Source organism: Echinops telfairi, unplaced genomic scaffold (genome assembly GCF_000313985.2).
Source record: "Echinops telfairi isolate 266 unplaced genomic scaffold, ASM31398v2 ScPeMD7_70;HRSCAF=299, whole genome shotgun sequence".
NCBI lineage: Eukaryota > Metazoa > Chordata > Mammalia > Afrosoricida > Tenrecidae > Echinops > Echinops telfairi.
Window position 1 is genome coordinate 42,295,336 of NW_022103968.1, and position 22,977 is coordinate 42,318,312.

The window sequence follows — 22,977 nt, forward strand, 5'->3', positions numbered from 1 at the left end:
AAATGCGCTTTACACAATTGATGTGTGTATGGATTGGGATAACAGTTGTATGAGCCCCTAATAAAATGTTTAAAAAGAAAAAAAAATCCCAAATAATAATTAAAAAAAAAAAAATTCTTTGAAATTTGGTCTAAACTTTTGGGCCTTACATAGAGAAAAGAGAATTGGAATATCCATTTTAACACCCTCAAGAACCAGTGTTCATTGAGTAGCCCTTGCTTACTCAATTCCCACACCGAGAAGCCTGTCATTCTCATGTTTTCCCAGAGTGCTACTCGCAGTTGAGATTTCACCTTCACTCCCCTCACAGCTAAAGCAATATCAATTTGCACCTACCCTGGGCCTTTTACTTCGCATTTAGCCCAGACTTCTTCAAAATCACCAACCTGGAGAAGTTGAAGGTACCAGGAACCTAAAAATAGAGATGAAAAGACATTTCGTTTGTGAGAAGAAAGAGCTTCATTGACACAGACCCTGTGTGTGAATTTGTGCGAACAGCTGGGTCACAGTGCCTTGTTGTACCTGCATTTCGCTCAGTCGGTTCTCACAATTGCTGGAACTGCACAGACATTTGTCTGCATTCTGAATCTTATGGCTCCAACTTTAGCGGTACACAAACCGGGGGGTTTTAGTCTGATGATACTAAACTGAAGCCCCACTTGACTGAGTTTCCAGCATAGAAAGCCAGCAACAAAGTGTGTTGATGGTGGATGTGGAGGCTATTGTATTAATTCACTAGAACTACATAGCTGTGCATTCTTTCTCATTATATTATTTGTAACAAGAATTCTTAAAATTTCCCAAGCACTTCAATACAAACCCAAAAGAAGCTGAACAATTTATACAAAAGCTGACATATTGTCAAATAACATTAGATCTGGTAAAAACATTTTTCTCCTTTTGTTTGAGTATTTTCAAATTTTATACCTAAGCTTTGTTAGGTACTAGTGAATGGGGGAGTTGGTGAACTGAGATGTTTTACTAAGCATCATGAGCATTTTGACAACAAAGTATTTGCATTTTTATTATTTTTGACGTGAAAATAGAAGTGCTCACTGAAAAGTTTGTACTTTCAAATATTATTCTATCCAGTCTAACTCATAAAGATACGTTGATTGACAAAAACATAAAAAAGATGAAGGTAAGAGATTAAAATATTCACATTAACTTGCAGCAGACATTTCTAAATGTATTACTTGTAACTGTCAGGCCAGTATACAGTGTGCATATTGGTAAAGGAAGGAAAGAAAAGAATGCTGATGTTTATTGCCAATGAAAAGGAATCATAGATGTTCTCAGAGTAACTGTGAGCCTTGGCAGTTTCTTAAGATGACTAAATCATGGAGCAAGCAGATGCTTTATAAGAGAGTTTATTATAAAGCGCTATAAAAGATCACATTGATGAAAAATATCCTCACATGTGAAAATGAAGCAATATTGCCTGCCAACACGAGCAGTCCAATCATACATGCAGCTATTATCTGGGGGTTAATGAGCCCGAGCAACCAGGTCCTGTCGTGTTCCCGGTGCCACAGCCAAAGAGCACAGAGAACTGTGCGAATGAGGCCTTCTCCGTCCCGCTTTCTGAGAGGCCGAGTGAGAAGACCATCCTGCACTTCCCACCAGCCTAATGCAAGCGTAAGAAGAGAGCCGACACAGACTTAGGCTGATGGAGATGAAGGTGACCGGCAAGATGACTGGTGACCGAGGGGGAGTTTAGAGCGTCTACAGTTGTCATCAGTGAGGACATAGTATATTCAAGGAGTGTGTTGGGGAAGTCAGTAAGCTTGTTTAATGAGTTAATTAGACAGTATTCTTCTTTGGAAAACATTATCATATTTTGTCTATTAAAGAATACAGTGATATTAGTATCATAAATCTCATTATGTTGTTATTCCCGAGAAATAAATTTTTTTTAATGAAGGAATCAATTCTCCAGGCACCAGTGATACCATATAACAGACTAACATGAACACATGGATACATAGCAGGTATTCTTTTATAGTATTCTTTTATTGTTTCAGAAGATTAAAATTTAATCTCCGAAATAAGGAAAGCAATTTTAAGCTACATTTTTTTTATTAGAGATTTAGAATTTTTTCCAGGCTCTATGGGAACTCTTAAAATCAGAAGTTAGTTTGTCTTTATTTCCAAACAAGATTCAAGTCTGTTTGTAGATTGATTAGGCCTGCTAGCAGTCGTGTCTGAGCAGAGCTCTGTAAGCCTAAATCACCTGCCACGGTCAAAGGCAGGCAAACCTCTCCGCAGTTGTGTGACTTCTACACAGAGTGGCCGTATGATAACGAGGAGAACGTCCCCACAGGGTTTTTGTGACCTTTACAGAAGCATATCGCACTTTGTCCTCCCGTGGAGGAGGGGTTAGAACCTCTGGACTTTCCATCAGCAGCCGAGCACTTTCACCACTGCTTTACCAGGTTGCCTCAAAGCAAGACGGGAGAATGAGATTCCCCCTTAGGGCTCCCTGAACCTCTTGCCTCTTTAAATGTTAGATGTATTTTACTTATGACTTTTTAGAGGTTCACATTTAATAGCAAATCAAATCACTGGTCAGGAAATATTCCTTTTTTTAAAAAAAAAGAAAGCAGTTTCTTTAATCTTATGAAGAAACTGTTTTCATACAAAGAAATACATTATAAAAAGCTACCCAAAATGGAAATCTTAAATCATGTTTGGTACAGTAAATCTTCATTCCTCCATTTAGTCATTTGCTAGGGGATATTTTTGTATTTATTCCCAACTATTTATATTTTGAATGAAATCCTTTAAAGAAGAAAAAAAAGCAAAGTGGCAACATTGGTGAATAATGCATTTCTTTTGCAGTTAGTTCAAGAGAAGGAGGCTTTGCTGCTCCTGGTTTGTGATGAATTTCTAATGACTGCTGCAGTAAGAACAGTGAATAAGGACAGGTGTGATGCTCTTGGCTGAAACATATCGGGGTAGATGGTATTGCCCTCTCTTCGTTATCTAGTATTCCTGTAACTGAAATAACCACAAGTCGATGGCTTTGAGGAACAGAGATTCATTCTTACACAGTTTAGGATTTGTTGAATGGGTATTTCGATCTAAAACTCTGCCCTACAGCCAGCTCTTATAAAGACCTCTGTTGCTTTCAGGATTACAAACTGCATAAACTAATGTGAGTGTGAACACTAGTGAAGTCAACACTCGGTGGGCATGAAAACCCAACTGTATCTGTCACCTGTCGGCGATGTGTATTGAACTCTACACTCAGAGTGTCCGCTCTTGGTGAAATCTTGTCTCCTTTTAGCATCTGTTGTCCGGACATTCCTGAGAGAAACAATCTTCCCTAGGATCTAGGAGCATCACAGGGCAGGGACATTCAGTTCTTCTTTCTTGATTGGAGTTGGTCCCATGATCTTTGCACCATTCTATCTCCTTTTAACGTTTATAAGATAAGAATCTTCCCATAGATTGGTCTAGGACTAAGAGAGGATTAAGAGGGTTGAACCACACCCGAACTCCTCTTATTGGCTTATTCCATCAGATCACATCTTGAGAGATCAGTATAATTACCACACTACATCATTACATGATTGACACACCACTGAGAATCATGGTCCAGCCAAGATGACACATATTTGGGGGGGAACCAATCCAATCCTTGGAATCCAATTGGTTAAATGACTGCTCCAGATTCCATCGCTATTTAGAGGCATACTCCTGAGCTTGCTACACTCCACTACCTGACTGCTGTCACAAGGCTGTACAATTTTGTCTCAGAGAATATTTGGAAACTAGTTGTGGTTGTAATTGTACAATTCTGCTGGATGGGATTGAACTATGGAATGACATGACATATGTATTCAATTCCAATTGATTTTTTAAATTGTTGTGTTAGTCCAGGTAGACTAGAGAAACAAATCCATAGAAACTCATATGTATATCAAAGAGAGTTTTATATAAAGGGTAATTGTACATTGAGAAAGTATTCCAACCCAGTCCAGTCCAAGGCCATAAATCCAATATTAGCCCATATACCCGACACCAATTTATATTCTTCTTCATCAGTCATCTTCTTCATCACAACAATCTGAATTCAGTAACTCATGGTTTCCCTAAAAATGCATTTCCCCACATTCTCAGCATTATTCCATTGCCTTGCCTTTCATTGTCACTCAGTACTTTGAGGCAGAAACGGAGGAATGCAAATGGAATTTGCCACTGACATCTAGCAGATAAACGTTATTGACGAAGCTGAAGCGGAACAGGAAGTCAAATAAGCTACTGGAAAAGTTAGGGAAGGGAACGCTCAGCAACGTGGAATAGCCTAATTTCGGTGCAACCAAAAACACAGCATGTGAGGTTTTAACGAAAACAAGATATTAACTAGAAAGGTCCAGAAATGGTTTCTTCCAAAATTCAAGTTCGAGAAAACTACATCCAGTTTAAGAGTGAGAAAAATGGAAATTCTCTCTGATGTGGAGGGGCTGTTTTAAAATGGATCAAGGCACATCACGGGTCTTGGTTAAAAAGAAAGCTAGAGACAGAGAATAGCAAATGAAGGATATAATCTCTTATTTACTCTGTCCAATCACCTGTATATCCTTTGTGTTTTTCTATCAGAAAGGCTTGGACCATAGTTGACTGTAAATAATTAAAAAAGAAGCAGGCACATTTTTCTGTGTTGAGTTTTGTTTTTGTCCCTAATCCTTACCTGGTTTAATTCAACATGCCTTTAAAAAACATTTTTAGTTTTATTCTGGTGGTACATGTAACACATCTGTAAAAATGTGCTACCTGCAGAAAAACAGTTTTGAAACTCTTCGTACCTCTGTTCCTGCGGCCACAGTTGTGTGCCATTCAGCTTGGGAAGTCATCCCAAAGGGTTCCTTGTTTCTGAGCTTTCCAGGGGCCGGTCATCAGGTCTGAGCTGCTGCGTGCTGGTGGAGAGTTAGGGTACCAGAACAGTAAAGCACTCAGCTGCTAACCTAGAAATTGGCAGGTAGACCCTCCCGCCAGCATTCCCGTGGGAGGAAGAGCAGGTCGATGAATTACTCCTGTAAAGATTACAGCCAAGAAAACCCCATGGGGCAATTCTACTCTGCCACATTTTGGACTTTGTATTTCCTGCCCTGCACTTCTTGAAAAGTTGAGGTCAGATATTAGTTTGCTTTTAGTGCACATGCCTTAGTATGATAATTCACGAATTGTTTAGAGGGCTTCTGGGTTCTTGGGGTTTTGTTTTAGATTAAGGTGCCTGCATTTTGTTTTCCTTTTCTTCCCGAGTTTTGCAGTTCTGTGTTAGCATTAGCAAGACTTTTCTTTCACGTCTTCCTTCCTTTCTATTGCTATGCGGTCACTTGGGCATTAAAAATGTTTCTTTCCCGCTCTCAATAGGTGCATAGTCCTTGGTCCATGAAACCTGATAACTTGAATTAGAATATTAATATTTTGCATTCATGTTTCATGAATATTCTGAATTAGAAGCTCTTATGTATGCCCTTCGTTAATGGAGCTGATTAAATTGGAGTAGCAAGCAGTAATTAGAAGATCCATCCCTTTGTACAGATATGTTCAACAATAATGCATAGCTAGTTATTTAATTGGCACAGCTTCGGACCATTTGAATCTAGTTTTCTCTTGATGTTTGTAATGCTATTCTTGCATTCTGTGTCAAACATAGAAGTTTTGCTTGGTGAGTACTAATCTCTTAAAATTTATAGAATATCCAGTTGTCTGGAGATGGACATTGGGTCTCCATCGCGCACCACCCTCATTGACAAGGATATGACTTTTCTCCCTGCCTTTGGTGTTTAAAGGCTGGTCCCTTTGGCCCTTCATGATCACACATGTTGGTGTGCTGCTTCCATGTGGGCTTTGTTGCTTCTGGGCTAGATGGCCGCTTGTTTACTTTCAAGCCTTTAAGTCCCCAGTCGCTATAGGTCTCGATAGCCGGGCACCATCAGCCTTCTTCACCACACTTACTTATGCACACATTCATCTTCAGCGTTTATGCGTGGAAGGTGGTCACACAGTGATGGTTTTTGTTATTTGGTGTCTGCTGCCTGTTCCCTTCAGCACGTCGGGTTCGCGCAGGCTCGTGTGCTTCTTCTCTGTGGACTCTGCTGTTTCTGAGCTAGATGGCCGCTTGTTTGCCTACAAGCCTTTAAGACCCCAGACGCTATATCTTTTGATAGCCAGGCACCATCAGCTTTCTTCACCACATTTTCTTATGCACACATCTGTCTTCAGCGATCTTTGCAGAGGGGTAGTGGGGAGATGAGTCACTTAGGGTACAGTATAGCAGCAATGAAGCTCACAATCTTCCTCTAGTTCTTAAACGCTTCCTCCCCCCAACTACCAGGACCCCAGTTTCGCCTTGCAGACCTGGTTAGACCAGATGATGCATAGCGGTACAGAGGGGAATTGGAAGCGCAGGGAATGTAGGACGGAAGAAACTCTCAGGACCGGGGGTGAAGGGGGCGATATCAGGAGGGAAAGGGGAGGTAGTAAGGGGGAATGGATCACAGGGAGCCACATATGGCCTCCTCTCTGGGGGACGGGCAGCAGCGGGGTGGGTGAAGAGAGGCGCCGGACAGTGTAATATAAGATATAATAATAATTTATAAATTATTAAGGGTGCATGGGGGAAAGGGAAGGGGAGGGGGGGAAAATTAAAAAAAAAAGGAAAATGAGCGGATTCCGGGAACCCAAGAGGCAAGAAAATTTTGGGAATGATGAGGGCAACAAATGTATAGATGTGCTTTACACAATTGATCTATGTATTGTGACGAATTGTATGAGCCCCAATAAATTGATTAAAAAAAATTTATAGAATAATTATGCTGATTAATTTTAATTGCTCAATAGAAACATTTCAAAAAAAATTAAACCTTGGCAGGCTTGATTTATTTACAACCATGCCATTAGTATTTCCAAGCATTAGTTAAATCAGCCCTATATTTATCTTCCTGTTGGGTTTTATGAATGCATGATCCTTGGGTGAGCAAAGTTGTTCAGCTTCTCTTGAAAAATTATTCTCAGTGGACATTAATGCTGAGAGATATGTGTTAGATATACTATTTTCCAAATTGGAAAGTGAAATTTATAAATTGATATCCACAGTCCAAACAAGCTGCCTCCACAACCTTTATTGTTAACTTGTTGAACAATAAGTAAAGAAGACAACTTAAAAGTTGACTCATATGCATTACCGTATTGGAGTCGAATAGTCAGAGCTCTCTGGGCTGCTAGAAAAACACATACATCTGTCTTAGAGGAAGTATATTTAGGATGTTCCTTAGAAGCAAGAATTGGGAGATGTTACCTCGCATACTTTTGGCATGTTATCAGGAGAGATTAATCCATGGAAATAGGCCACACAGTTGGTAAAGAAGAGGGTTATTGAAAAAAGAGGGAGATTGTCAATGAGATGGATTGGACCCAGTGGTTGCAACGATGGTCTCGAACATAACAATTGTGAGAGCGGTGCAGACCCAGCCAGTGTGTCCTTCTGTTGTCCAGCGTCACTTGGTCAGAGTCAGCTCTATGGCATCTCGCGAGTTGTTCCATGACCATTCAGCGTGTTCATGTACCTCGTGTTTGTCAGGCGTGCCCATCCACTGATTCTCTTCGGCATAAGAATTTTATTCAAGCTTGCCTTATAATTTAGACCAATAGTTAAAAATCAATCCATGCTCTAGTCTCGCTCACCTTTCCAGAAGTAGAATGATGGTATTACAGCTAAGATGACCAGTTTGCAACTGAAAGAAATATGACCAAATGCCAATCACTAAACTTTTCTCTTTTGGGGGCTGTGAAATTGTAGCATGAACTTTGATATTTGATCTCATCGTATTTGGAAACCTATAAGGTTTACTTTATTTTTCACAATGAGCACTTTAGAGTAATAATATGAAGGTATTAACAGGTGTAATTGTTCATATAGGGAGATTATAGATTTGGGTTTTGAGGTACAGTAGTCTGTAAAAAATATTTCCCTTAACGACAGATTGCAATAGACATAATAGATAATATACCCAAAACAGAGTATCATGAATGAGAAAAATACTTAAAGAAGTCCCCAAAATAGGAAAAAAATATTGTGAACTTTTTGTCTCCAGTCCATGAGGAACTAGAGATGAGAGGAAGTGGTCCATCTTAGTAGCAAAACTCATAGATGCATTGACAAATAAAGAACATCAATCGAGATAAGGCATATACCGATAATGGGAAGTGTGTTAATGTATGTGTCATTTATATAATAAAATCTACATGGCTTTTGAAAAAAATATTCAATTTATAAAAATAAATTATAAGAAGGGAAAAAGATGAAAGGACTTTGAGTATTTTGTATAGAATTAGACTGATTTACTATTAAGACTGGTTGAGCAGACTACATTAATTGCACATAGATTAGAAAGGTATTTAATTATATATTTATTTGGCATTTTAAAGCCCAAGTAACTTGTTATTGGCATATATCCATTGACATCAAATTTTGTTTCTAGTATGAAAACTTATAGTAGCTTTGGAATTCATGACAAATTAAGGACAGGCACTTTATTTTCTGTCAGTGCTGTATCGCTTGCTTAGTATTTTGAACAGTGCATTACATTTGGGCAAATACTCTGCAAATAACCTCTTAAAAGTGTTAAAGAGCAACGCCGTCACTTTGCAGCCAAAGTGTGACTGATCTGAGCCATAGTGTTTCATAAGTCCCTTCACATGAAAATGAAGACCACATGAAATGTGACACATTTGAATGATGGTGTTAATAATCGTGATCAATACCATGAAGTCCTTGAATCACAAATAAATCATTCTCAGAAGAAGTACACTTGGAATGCTCCTTAGAAGTAAGGAAGCAAGACTTCGTCTCACCAACTTTTTTCATGCTATCAGCAGAAGCTGGCCCCTCGAGAAGGAAGTCTGAGCGTCAGAAAGAGATGGGTGGACAGTGGATGCCCCAATGGGCTGAACACAGCCGCCATGGTGGGATGGTGCAGAACTGGTCAGGGCTTTGTTCTGCTGCACGTGCGTGTGCGGTTAGTCAGAGGCACTTCCAAGGCATCTACCAGGCAGCAACCAGAACAGTTCTTAAAAGGAGTCGTCAAAAAGTCAATGGCTTGATTAGTCCTTTCGTGGTTAGCTTTCAAGCCTCCTACTTCATTTTAAGTGTTAACATGGTTGATGTAGTCACAAATCATTAATAGTTAGATGGTTTCATTTATCACTTTTATTTAGTTTTTAAGTTAATATTTACTGTTACATACTTTATTTTATTTGTTTTATATCAGTAAAAACTTTTAAGTTGATCTACAATGATCCTATTGAATAATTTGCAGAAGAAATGTACTTTTTCTAGGCTTACTGTCCTCTAAGGGTCTATCGACTATTTCTGGGAAATATTTTTAAATGTAAAAGTCGGCATATATATCATAGGAATTTTAAGGATTCCTGGAGTAGAAACTCTACTTGTGTCCACAGATTGGCATCACAGAAAGAAGCCTGGATTTTACACAGCTCCAAGTTTCAATAACAGCCCTCTTGCCTGGATAACCAATCTAGCAAAATTATTTAACTTCTCTAAGTCAACATTTTTGAAGGGAATTATGTGGAATTAAATAACAAACACATGGCACATAATATACGAGGGGCAGCCCCCCCAAAACTGGACAAATCTCCTCTTGGCAGTGCTTTCCTAGCATGCGTTTTTACCTGCTAGGCGAGCATACTTGCTCTTGAGTTAGTGCACCCAGAGGGGCTGCCTGGAAATGTTTTCTCTGGTCACAGTAAATATATTTCATAAGAGCAGTTTCACTCTTAAATTGTTTTTTGTGATGGCCAATTTAAGAGAACAGTGTGTGCCGTGTGTGGCCGTGAAATTTTGTTTCCTGCTGTGGAAAAAATGTGATATTGAACACAGCTAACAAGGACACGTGCTGTGATAAAAACTCAAGTGTACAAGTGGTTTTCTCATTTCAAAAAAAAGTGAAATGTCGATTGATGACAAACCTCGTTCTGGATGTCCATCAACTTCCCAAATGGATGAAAATATCGACTCATAGTGCATTTGGAGTTTGTTCCACCAGGTCAGACTGTTAATCAAGCTTTCTATTTAGCAATTCTGAAAAGATTACATAGCAGTGTGTGACAAACAAGACCTGATTTGTGGCAGATGGCGGACTGGTTTTGCCACCATGACAGTGTCCCTGCTCATGCAGCCCTCTCAGTGCACCAGTTTGGGGCAAAAGACAGCATGCCTCTCTTGCTCTACCTGGCTTATCACCTGATCTTGCTCCATGCAACCTCTTTTCGTTTCTGTGAATGAAGAGGGACATGAAAGGACAGCGATTTGATGACATAGAAGAGGTGAAGAAAGACATGAGGGAGGTGCTGTCAGTCATCCCAACAGATTAGCTTGAAAATGTTTCCATGAATGGAATTTGGAATTGCTGATTTGACAAATGTATTAAGTGTCATGGAGAGTACTTTGAAGATGACAGGGTTGTTTAATATATGTGTGTGTGTATATCTATATAGCATTGAAAAAAAAGTCAGTGTTTGGGGGGACTCCCCTCATCTACTCAATAAAATGTGAACATTCCATTGTGGCCGAGCACAAGGTAGATAGCTCAAAGAAGAATTGTTATTGTTGTTGTTGTTGTTGTTGTTGTTAGATGCCATCAAGTTGGTTCCAAATCACAGTGATCCTATGTACAGCAGAATGAAATACTTCCCGGTCCTGTGCCAGGGCCTCAAAAGTGGATCAATATAGTATTAAAACAAACAAAGCAAGAAGCAAACAGAAAACTGTACCACAACACTTCATTTGCAGTATTTTAAATGATCAAAATGAATTCCCATATAAAGGAACTATCAAGGAATGCCACAATAATGTTGTCATGTTTGCATGTAAGTTGTTGGACCTTAGGGTTAAGGCTTTCATTCTCTACATAGTAAGATCCAAGATGACTTCAACTTCGGTATTTCACCAGGACCATTGGCAGGACTCAGCTGGTCGTCACACTCATTGCAATACTCGGTAGAAGGAAAACAAACGTATTTGAAAAGGAGAAAGGGACGGGGATAAGGTCTACGGGATGCCAAGAACCCTTTCTCAATGGAGTCGTGTACTAACTTTCTCCTTGAGCCTGTGTGAAGTTTCTCTGGCCAGCAAACTCTTTAAAGGTTTTTCTGGGGTTCTGACCACATAGGTACCCTATCCCTGCCACATATCAACATTCCAGATCCCCAGCAGCAAACCCGTTGTTCAGTATAAATTATATTGTTTGTACATATAGTTTAGGCCACTGGGACTACTGCAAACAAATTCTTATAGAACCATTTTTAGGGGAATATGTGTTATTCAAACCAGAAAATACTTAAGACTTAACCCTTATGATTGTGCAGAAACCATGAAGAATTCAAGTAGATTTTTTCCCAATAATCAGAATCATAAAGGAAATGTTTCAGATCTGTATTACTGTGACTATAGTCAATTAAGTATGTGGAAACCTACTAACTACCAACATTTTTTTTCTTGTAAAAGAGGAGAACGAAAACAAATGACAACTTACACCTACTAACATGGCTCAAAAGGTGTCTCAGAATGACTCAAGAGCCAGTCTTCCCAAACCCAAGTCCCAGATCCAGCCCAATGGCCTCCTTGCCAACAGGGCATTCTGAGAGTAGCGGTCTTACACCTGCAGTGTTGACATGTTTTCTATAATTGCCTCATCTTGGTTTTTAGTTAATTTAACAAACTGATCATCTAAGCAGATCCCAAAGAGGAGAATGTTCTGTTGAGCGCCGACAGGGAAGAGAGAGCAGTTATAAAGTAATTGCATTCCGAGACTTTGTCTTCATCCTATTCACTGCACCGCTCTGGCTTCAGTATTGTTCCATAGTATCAAACAATGGCTCTGAATGTTTCCTTAAATATAAAATCTGAATTTTCCAGAACAAATAGAAAACAATTTTTCTAGCAATTTTTATTTGGCTAGAAACGTTCAGCAATTTCTAAACAAGTACAAACTCTGTATTTCACTCAGGGTTTTAAATGAAATTCACTATCTTACTACTGAGGTGCCTTTTTAATGTTTTTAACCACACTAGGAAGTTCCCTTGTCCCTTGCTGTTGATTTTCCTTATTTGTTTAATAAAGGGAAAGCTTGTCTTGGTTATCCTCTGAGTTTCGTTGGTTGACATGGTTAAATTGATCAACATCTCAAACATTCCCTTTGCGATGCTAGTTATTGCAAAGGAACCACTTGGAATTTTTCATGTTCTCATGGTCATCAAGGTTCCGATTTTAAGGATTTTTCTTGTTTTGAATAACAAATCTTCCCTACAAGATGGTTAGACAGAACTCATTTGCAGAAAGTGCCTGTGTACCAGATCTTGGAAGTAATTAGATTGCTTCAAGCTTAGTTTCACAAGCCTCATTCCATATATGGATTCTTAAATAAACAAGAAGAAAATTATATTACAAAGAATGACAGCCCACATACAAATCCTCTAGTTCAATATAATAAGATTAAAGATATTGTTCAAGTGAGGCAAAATTCCAAAGCATCTACCTGTGAGATGCTACTAGAATTTTGTCTCGTCACTAACTAAATATTGGAACATGTTAAACCACATTGTCTGGTTTTGTTATATATTTATTTATTCTTGTACTGTGAGTGAGCTGGCAAAGGACTTCTTTGAAAAACAAAGGTGGAAAGGGCTGTCTATATTCTTTTGGGTATTGACTTGGACTGTGTTCACACTTGTATTATTTTCAAAAGAAAATAGACCCCATTAGTGTCACCTTACATTCGAAATATGCATTTTGTAGCAGGTTGTTCTCTGTGACAATTTGTACTGGTAGTGGCTATTCACACCTGCTCATAGTGGCAAAGCAGAGGTTCTCAACCCTTTTTTTCTGCAGACTACAGTGCGCAGGGAGCAAGGTATCATATTGTCATTTACACCTACAGTCATCACTCCTCTGAGCAGCATATTTCTCCAGTTGCTGGAAAGCTCTCTTCACGCTTCCTTCCTTGGTCCTTAATTCTTCAGGAAGGGGTTTAAGTGTATTGAGCTTTGCAAGAGATTTTCAGGATGGAATTTGGGGCTTAAGGATGACTACATTTGAGAGACTCTCCAGCTTTTTCAATTAATCTCAAGCTTCAATGTCTTTCCAAATATAAATGATCCATTCTCCGCTGCTGGCATTGTACCTTTAAGGACTAGCCAAGCCTTTGTTTTCAAGTCAAAGCTAACAAAGGGAACCTTGAATTTGCCAAGTGTATTAGTGCCCTAACATTCTTGTGCTTTCAGTCAAACTCTTGGACTCCATCAACAATTTATAGAGCACTGACTCGAAACTTAATTAATTATGTATTTCTAAAAAGGGTTTTTATCTCCTCTACTCTTTAATTCAATTCACTGGTGAGCCCTGTTTTGTTAGTCTCTGAATTCTGCCGGGAGGTGGTTATCTATTTTTTCCCCTGTAAATGTAGTCTTGCAAGGAGTGATCTATCTTCAAATTCTAATGAACACTGTGATCACCACAATACTTTTAACGCTCTTTTTCGCATTTCTTAAAGGGCAGCATTAGATGCTGAGAGACTGTTAAAGAGCATTTTGTAGATGCAGCCAGTACATGTATCGCTGTCTTGATTCAAAGAGGAAAAAGAGATTCTCAAGTTAGCGGGGCCATGTACTTTGTAAGTATTGCCACTCCAACAACATTTGCACAAAACGAATATTTAGATTTTGAATTTCTAAAGCTTACATATTCTAAACCCTTATATTTTGCAATATTTTGCATGAGAACTCATTTAAAGAATATGAATTTCAATTTGAAATCTTTCTGTTAGGGTACTTCTAATTTTCCAGATGATTTTGATTTGGGAGATTATTTGGGGTAATGTATTTGCATTTACTTATATATATATCTCTTGTCTCACAAGTGGCTTTTATTAGAAACATTACATTCTGCCTAGAATAACATTAGGTTGAACTATATGAAATTTTTACTCTTTGAGCATTTTTGAACTAGTAAACGTGCTACTATATACCTTTCTTGAGAAATATGCTTATACTTTACAAATATAAACCCCAGAATAAAATTAAATAGGCATTGCTTTAGATTAGGAATGAATAGAGGAGTCAGAGAACAGATGTGAAAGATTGTCGGGAAGTTATCATAGGCAGCTTCTTGTTATGGTCCCTAGGGAACTCAGACTCCTTAAGCTCTTGTTCGATTCCTTCCCGTTTATGTGGACTGAGCACTGGGACTTGCTTTCAATAGATAGGAATGCAGCAAAAGTGATGGCATGGCACTTTCATGATTAGGTTACAAAAGACGATGACTTCTGCCATCAAGGTTACCTCGACCTCCCCTGACACACTCGGTTAAGTTAGCTGCTGTATTGGAGAGTCCCGCTTTGGACCCCAACCACTGGGGAACCAAAGTCCTCGGCTCGGGAACAAGTGAGGAAACGAAGTCTACCAGCCACCATGGGAGGGAGCTAGGATGTGTAGCCTTACTCTCGAACTGGTTAAAAAGATCCACCACTGTGGCTAACACTCTGCTTAGAGTTTCGTGAAGATTTTGAAGTTGAGGATTCAGCCAAGCCTGACCCAGTGGAATTGTGAAATAATAAAGGCATTTTTGTTTCAGTCATCAAGTTTTCAGCAAATTGGTTATGCATCAATAAAAAATGAAAGCAGGAGTGTTTTCAACAATGTGGTATTGATTTTACTAAAAAAAAGTTTTTAAAATTGAATATATTAGGCATTGGGTTTTTAAAATCCAATACAAAGGGATGTCAAATGACAAACCCAAACCTCTTGTTTTTGTTGTTAGTAAAATAAAATTTTCAGGGTATTTTAAGGTCATGCAATGTGGAGTACTTCTAATAGAGGAAGGGGAGAGGATTGATGTGATTTCCTGGAGAAATTATCGTTTATCTGAGACCTGACTGACAGGAAGAAGTCATGGATTAAAAACAAAAATAAAGTTTAACCATGAGAAGAACAGCAAGCTGACATGTGTGAGTAGAATTTGAAAGGGACATAGAGGGACATGTGTAGGACCATAATCCCTGACAAAGATTACTTCCTACGCATCATAAGAAAACAATGGAGTTGGGGGTGACATCTAAATTTTCTTAAAGTTAACCCTGGCTGGTGTGTGAAGAAGAGATAGAAGACAATGAATATACACAGAGTTAGGCATTATCAACCAATTAGAAAACTCTTAAAATAACTCATCGAAAGAAGGGATACTGACTAAAATCGTGGCGCACAGATAGTTGCCTTGGGATGCTCCGTGTCTAGTTGGGAGGTAGAATTCCAAGGGCTGATCATTATGGTTATAGATGAAGCGGGAATATGCTTCTCTAAGACTCAGGGAACCAGTGGATCGGTAGAGGAAGGGCTACTCAATGGGAACATTGGAGGAATAACGGCCGATTGTGAGAGAAGAATGACCTCCACAGCTTGGTTTCCATATGGGAGAGCGATCCGATTGGAGGTACTAAGTAAGTTAAGGAACGGACAGAGCTCTAGGGTAAGTGTTCTTCTCCAGAGACAAATGCTTCTTCCAGATATATACTGAACATTCCAGTTTATCTATCTGTCCATCCCTATTATATCCCGAATCACATCTTTTTGTTGTATTCATTCAAGAGCTTTCTGTTATAAAAGAATTCACATGAAAACTAGATAGAGAGAATATAACAAGAGTTTAAATCATCAGATTTCATCCTGTCTAAAATGAAAATGCATCTTAGATACTATTTTTGTGGTCAGTTCTTATGAACATCACTGCATGGATAACTGGTTTCCAAAGAAGTTTTCTTTGTCTTAAAATTTTGTGAACCTCTGAGTTTGTAATGCATGCAAAGTAACATGCATTAGACAAGGACTGTGTGCAATGTAGGGACTCTGGTGGTGTAGTGGATTATGAGTTGAGCTTCTAACTACAAGGTCAGCAGTTCAAATCCATTCTGTGCAAGAAGGCTCTCTGTTCCTGTAAAGCTTCACAGCCTCAGAAAAGCCCAGTGGCAGTTCTGATGTGTCTTGTAGAGTTGCTAGAAGTCAGAATCAACTAGATGGCAGTGGGTGGATGTGCAGTGTACTGTGCTGGGGGTGTTGATGGAGTGGTTGTGAAGATCAGGAGAGTATATTAAAATAACGATAGAAATATATAACCATGGTCCAACTTCATCTTTGGGGCATTTTGTCAGGAGAGACCTGTCCCTGAAGAAGCACGCTGTGTGAGGGAGAGGAAAGAGAGGAGCCCCTCGCTCGGTGAGATGGACTGACACTGTGGCTGCAGCATTAGACTCCGGCATGGCAACTATTGTAAGGATGGCACGGTGTTTAGTTCTGTTACGCATAAAGTGACTCTGGGGTGCGACTGACTCAATGTCACTTAACAACAACTACCACATACAAGAAAAACCAAACATTCTTGAAAGTAGTTCAAACAGATGTTAAGATGTGAGGAAATGAACCCTAAAAACTACCGGCCAGTATAGCTCATGACTTGCTGCAATGCAATTTCCAGTCGTGCACGTCTGCCACATGGAAGCAGTGCAGTGGGAGGCAATGTGGATATTGCTTTGTGACAGTTAACACCATTTGAGAATCAAGAAGCATTCGAGTTCTTGTTAAATGACTTTAGTTACTAAGGGTCGTAAGAAAAATAATGAATCAGAAGCTTTCTACTGTATTAATAGGGTCCTACAGGTTGAAAAGTCACTGTTGGAAGAAGTACAATGAAAATGCTTCTCAAAAGCACAGGGGCTGAGATTACACCTTACTTCAACTCCGGACATTTCATCAGGAAAAGAAAATTGCTGGTTAAGAACCTCATGCTTTCTTTTTAATTCAACTACAGTGTATTGAGTACCTGCTTTCGACTTGTCCTGGTGGTGTGGGGTGACATGTGGGGCCGCCAGGTGCAAGGTCAGCAGCTGGAAGCCACTAGCCAAGCTGCAGAAGAATGAGGACACTCTCTACTCCCATGAAGACTTACAGCCTCAGAGACCCGCAGCTGTTCTACACCATCCTATGAGGTCACTCAGAGTCAAAGTTAACTCCATGGTTATGGTTTGGGATTTGGGTTGATATTCTCGAGGTATTAAAAATACATGGTTCTAACATTAACATAGACTGCAGGGTAGCCAATGGAACCATTCATTGTTCATAGTTAACAGTCAGGATAAGTGCCAAATCAGTTATCTTTGACCTGGTCACTTACGGTTCCAGCCTAATTTAAGTGTATGAAATAAACAAACCAGTGCGAATGCTTTTCTAAAGAAATCAATTCTTAAAATGGTGATCCTTTAGTATATTAAGGCTGAGCTTTATATACAGTATTTTTTAATGGATTTCATTTTTTCCCCTAAACATTTACTTTCTATTTGGCCCCTTGGTACCCTCTTTTTTTGCCCTCCACTCCCACTTCCCACCCTCATGACCCCTGGATAAATAATTATAAATTATTATTGTTTTCATTTCTTACACTGACTGCTGTCACTCATCCCCCACGGTTTCTGTTGTTCATCCCTCTGGGGGGCAGGGGGTGGGGGTGGTTGTGTGTCATTAATTGTGATCTGTTCCCCTTTCCTTCCCATCCTTCCCCACCTTCCCCCACTGTCTTGGTATCGCTATTCCCATCCCTGTTCCTGAGGTGTTTTTGAGACCTGGATCCCGTGGGTTGTGAGCTCTGATTTGTACCTATGTACATGCTTCGGTCTAGACCTCAGTGAAAGGCAGGACTGGGGTCATGAAAATGGGGGGGTGAGGAAGCTTCAAAGGAACCAGAGGAATATTGTGTGTTTCACCACTGCTATACTGTGCCCTGGTTGACTCATCCCTTCTTGTGACCCTTCTGTGAAGGGATGACCCTTTGTCTACAGATAGATTAGGGGGTCTCTGTTCTGACCCCCCTCATTCTCAATGAGATGTTTTGGTTGTTTGTTTAGGGTCTTCTAATGCCTGTTACCTGATCCCGTTGACACCTCATGATCATACACGCTGGTGTGCTTCTTCCACGTGGGCTTGTTGCTTCTCTGCTAGATGGCCGCTTGTTTAACTTCAAGTCTTTAAGGCCCCAGACACTGTGTTTTTGGATAGCCAGGCACCACCAGCTTTCTTCACCACATTTGCATGTGCACCCATTTTGTCTTCAGCGATCATGCCGGGAGGGTGAGCATCACAGAATGCCAGGTTGTTAGAACAAAGTGTTCTTGCTTTGAAGCAGGGCTCGAGCAGAGGCCCAACGTCTGTCCACTACCTCAATGTAGTCCCTTGTAAATATTTATACATATGCCAATACCTCTATTTTTATGAATTAATGTATTTACATATGTACACACCTATGTTTATACCTCTATCCATAGCTTTGATTCCTAGATCTTCCCTGTTTCCTTTTGTCTTCCTCCTGCCCCACCATCATGCTCACCTTTCTTCTGCCTCTTAGTAATTCCTCATCTAGATTGCTGTTGCTCTGACCTACCCAGGACCTCTGTGTCATCCTCGTTGTTGATTTTAATTCCCTAGTTGTTCCCTTGTGTATGGCGTTGTTTGCTCACTGCTCCCTTCCCCCATCTCCTTCTCCCTCCAAGTCTCTCCAGAACCGTTGGTCCCTTTGATTTCTCCTTGAGCTTGCTTCCCATGCCTATCTTATACAGGTACGGAAACAAACAATATCGGCGACAAACATGACAAGTCTCTAGCTAATTTTAGTTATTGTCAGTTCCTACGTGGACTCAAACCAAATTAAACCCATTGTCATCAAGTCCATTCTCATACTGAGTGACCCGCTAGGACAAGTGTGTTAGTCTGGGTAGACTAGAGAAACAAATCCATGAATACACGTGTGTATAAGAAAGAAATTTATATGCAAGAGCAATTGAACATGAAAACATCCCAGCCCAGTCCAGATCAAGTCCATAAGTCTGATATTAGCCCATATATCTGATACCAATCTATAAAGTCCTCTTCAGACTCACGAAGCACATGCAATTAAGCCAAATGCAGGACGATCACAAGCCAGTGGGTAAAAAGTCTTTGGGTCCTGTGGTTTTGTAAGTATCTCAGTGCTGGCAGGGGTCTCTCTGTGGCTTCTCTGGCTTCAGAGGTCTGGTTGCATCCATGTGGCTTGTCTTCTGCAATGTCTCCCAGGGAGTGGCAGAGAGAGAGAAGTGTCTTCAGCCTCCAAGGAGGAAGTACCACATTTCCCAAAATTCTCAGGAGAAGGCCAGGCCCACACAGAAGTCTCATTGGCTATCTCCAGATTGACAGCCTAGACTCCACCCCTACACTCTTAATCCTTAAATTGACACCAGATTAGGTGACACAACAAGGTAGAATGGCCCAACCTGTTTCTAAGGCCATGGATCTTTATATAAGCAGACATTTTTCCTCTTTGGAAAATGCCTAGTTGACCTCTCAGCAGTCTAGCGCTTTAACTACTGCGCCACCTGGCTCTCTGTTAAGTGGACTGCACAGTCTAGTTGCTAACTCAGTTGCCCCTTAAGAGCTTCTGGTTATGAACGAAATCAATATAATAGTAGAAATACATTTTAATAACAAAGTTCTTAGCATCAGAAGTGTGAAAAACTCATTACATTTTAGGAATTAGATTTTCTTTCTGAATATAATAGGGATGGAAGTATTTTATTTGGCTGACAACAGCACTATAAACCAGCTCTGCAGTCGGCTTTGACATCTATATTTGCCGATAGATGCTGTCTGTGCAGAGCTGCACTTTGCCTGGGAATATAATCATGCCTTGACGTGGTTAACAAGGTTCTTTGAAGCTTCCATCCAATGCCTAGCAGAGTGTGATTAGATGGAAGCGATGTAGTATTAAAATTTTAAATATATACACAAATCATCTAAGTAAACTAAAGAATGAAAATATTTGCCTGGGATTCGGCACAGGCTTTCTAGAGCTTAGACACAGATGGGCTTCCTGTGTTTACCGTTTCTCTGGTTGACCCAGGGCCAAAAGCAGAATTCGATCTCACCTCACTCATCCTCTTTTGGTGTTCTCTCTAACCCTTGGGTCAGGGGCTGCAGTGTCTTACACTTCCTGTTTCCATCCTAGACACCCTTTTCATTTAGGATGTTCCCACTAGTTGCTCAGGTGAGCGGCAATAAAGCGTACTGTCATGGTGGCAAGGTTATTAAGGAAATGGAGTCAGTGTGCCTAATAGACTTGGCAGCCTGTACCGCAAATATGTCTGAATGCCTCCCTACCATGTATCAGATGATTTACGAGGTGCTGAATGCACCAAGCTAAGAGACAGCTATCCTTCCAGGGACTAACCATAGCATGTCAATAACACAGCCATCACAACACAGTGTGAGAAAGCCACAGACGGAGAGAAAGAAATACATGCTGTCACAGGACATCACACAAGAGGAAGGTGATTAACTTTACACTTAGATGGGCGAGGCACGCTAGGGAGAGGAATTCGCATGTGTAGAAACTCAGACAGTGGGAAGAAGGTGATGAGTTTGGGGAACCAGTAGCAATTAAGAGGAGCTTTGGTGGAATAGTGGGTTATGAAATGGGCTGCTAACACAAGGTCAGCAGTTTGAAACCAGTAGCCGCCACACAGGACAAAGATGAGGCTTTCTACTTCCATAAAGAGTGAAGTGTCAAAAACCCACAAGGGCCATTTTACTCAGAACGATACAGTCACTATGAGTCAGAATTGGCGTGAGGGCAATGGTTGGTTGTTTTGATTTGGAGTAGCTAAATGAGCCATGATGGCACACTGGTTGGGGACTCGGCTGCTACCCCAAGCATTTGTAGTTTGAAGCAACTAAAAAGAGTTGTGCCTTTCTCCTCTGTAAAGCTCTACATCCTGGGAAACATCATGGGACCGTTCTGCCCTGTCCTTTAGAGTCAGTGTGAGCAGAACTCTGCTTGACAGCAGTGCAGTTGATGGGGATACCAGAGAAATATTTGGAAGATGCTTGTTAAGCAACCTTGGGGCCCTGGTCGTAACAGTATTGGGCTGCCAAACACAAGGTTCACAGTTCGAAACCACTATTTTCTCTTCATTTGAAAAATAAGAGTTTCTTGTCCCATAAAGAGTTATACAGTCACTTGCCAGTAACAGACTTGTTCTGCACTGACTAGGCCTGGTGACCAGGTCATCAGTTCTAAGGCTGAGGGAGCCTGGGAAGCTGGAAAACCCCTCCCTGTAGAGGAGGTAGAAGTGGCACCCACAAGGCTCACGAAGTCCAACTTAAGATTAGTGCCACTGCAGTTTAGCACACTGATGTCTATAGTCTGCGTGAGGTTGACCCGGAAGGGGGTTCCCAGTGATCTTGGGACATGAAGGAATCGTGGAGAGTGTTGGCAAAAGAGTTGCCAAACTGAGAGCTGCTGTTACTGTGGTTCCACTGGACATCCCCCGTTTCAGAGAATGCTAATTTTGTCTAAATCTAGAAACAAACCTTTGCCAGAAGATGCAAGTCTCTCAAGGGAAAGCATTGATGCCAGATGGTACCAGGAGATTGACTTGCAAAGGAAATACCATTGGACATCACATGGAGAGCAGCCTTTATTCTGGGTACACAGTTGCATCGGGTATCTCTGTTGCTCAAATCGATTCATTAGCACCCCTGAGTAAAGTCGGCCTGTTGGTTTGTGGCATCTCAACTAGTTATGGTGCTGCCAAGGTGGTGCCTGGCTCTCCTTGTGCCATCGTTGACTGAGAGGAGTTGGAGTGGCAGCTCTCCGGGAGTGTAAGGTGACTGGTGCATGCCGGATCGTTGGTGTCAACAACAATAAAGATACATTTCCAAGGGCCAAAGAGTTTGGGGCATCTGAATGTGTTCACCCCCAGGACTGCAGTAAGCCCCTCCTGGCGGGGCTGCCGAGACGACAGATGGAGGAGAGGGCTACTCCACTGAGTGCAGCGCTGGAAGCTGGCACAAAGGCTGTGGCATCTGCGTGGTGGTGGGGGGGATGGTGGGGATGGGGATGCTTCTGGTGAAGAAATCTCCACTCAGCTCTTCCAGTTGGTCACAGGTCACACATGGAAAGGCACTGCCTTTGGAAGATGGAAGAGTGTGGAAAGCATCCCCAAGCTGGTGTCTGAATATATGTCCCAAATGATAAAAGTTGGTTAATGTGTAACTCACCAGCTACCATTTCACCACATTAAGGATGCCTTTGAATGGATGCATTCAGGAAAGAGTGTTCAAATGGATGTAAAGCTTTAAAGTCAAAGGGGAGAAAGGATGTCCATCCATGGACCTCCATCTCAAGGTCTGGTGAGAACAGCCAGGCAGGCAGTGACTGCTCTTCCAAATCCACCGCGCATCTGCAGGCACATACTCCAGAGAAGAATGGGTTATGTGTGATTCCTAAAGTTCTCTTATCAAGGGCAAGTCTAATCAGTCTTAAACCTGTTTTCTGAGCCCTCCTTTGTAGTTCATTAAGAACCATGTTAACATTTTAAAATAAAGGACCCCACAAAGGCACTTCTACTCTGCCTTAAGGGTTGATGTGAGTCAGAACAGACTCTGTGGCAGTGAGTTTGGTTTTGGGGTTTTGTGAAGCAATAGGTCAGAGCTGTTAGGTCACTGGTTCCCAAAGTGTGGCCCCTGACTAGACTAGTAGCATCGGCACTGCCAGGAACTTGGTTAGAAATGCAGGTTCCCAGGCCCCGGCAAAAACCCATTGATGTAGAAACTGTTTTAACTCACACCGTCCAGGCACATTGGATCCATACTAATGGATAACACTACTGTGCTATAGTTTATGTTGCATCTAAAGAATTAAGTTATTTTTCGCTTAAAGACAATGGATTGTATACCAGGTGAATACATTTGTTGGACTTGATTTTGTTGTTGTTGCTGTTGTCATTGTTAAAAGAACTCTCTGAAAGCAGTGTAATTAATACATTTTAACGCAGATATGATAGGGTTGGGAATGGGAAGGAGGATGGATAATAAAAT

General features: G+C 40.7%; 1 protein-coding gene and 1 pseudogene across 2 annotated transcripts in view; both read left to right on the forward strand.

Moving 5' to 3' along the window:
• Window positions 1–22,977, forward strand: part of PRKG1 (protein kinase cGMP-dependent 1) — a 1,384,334-nt gene that overhangs the window by 549,769 nt on the left and 811,588 nt on the right. The gene's annotated exons all lie outside the window — the stretch shown is intronic.
• LOC105978433 lies at window positions 1,561–22,239 on the forward strand (annotated as a pseudogene).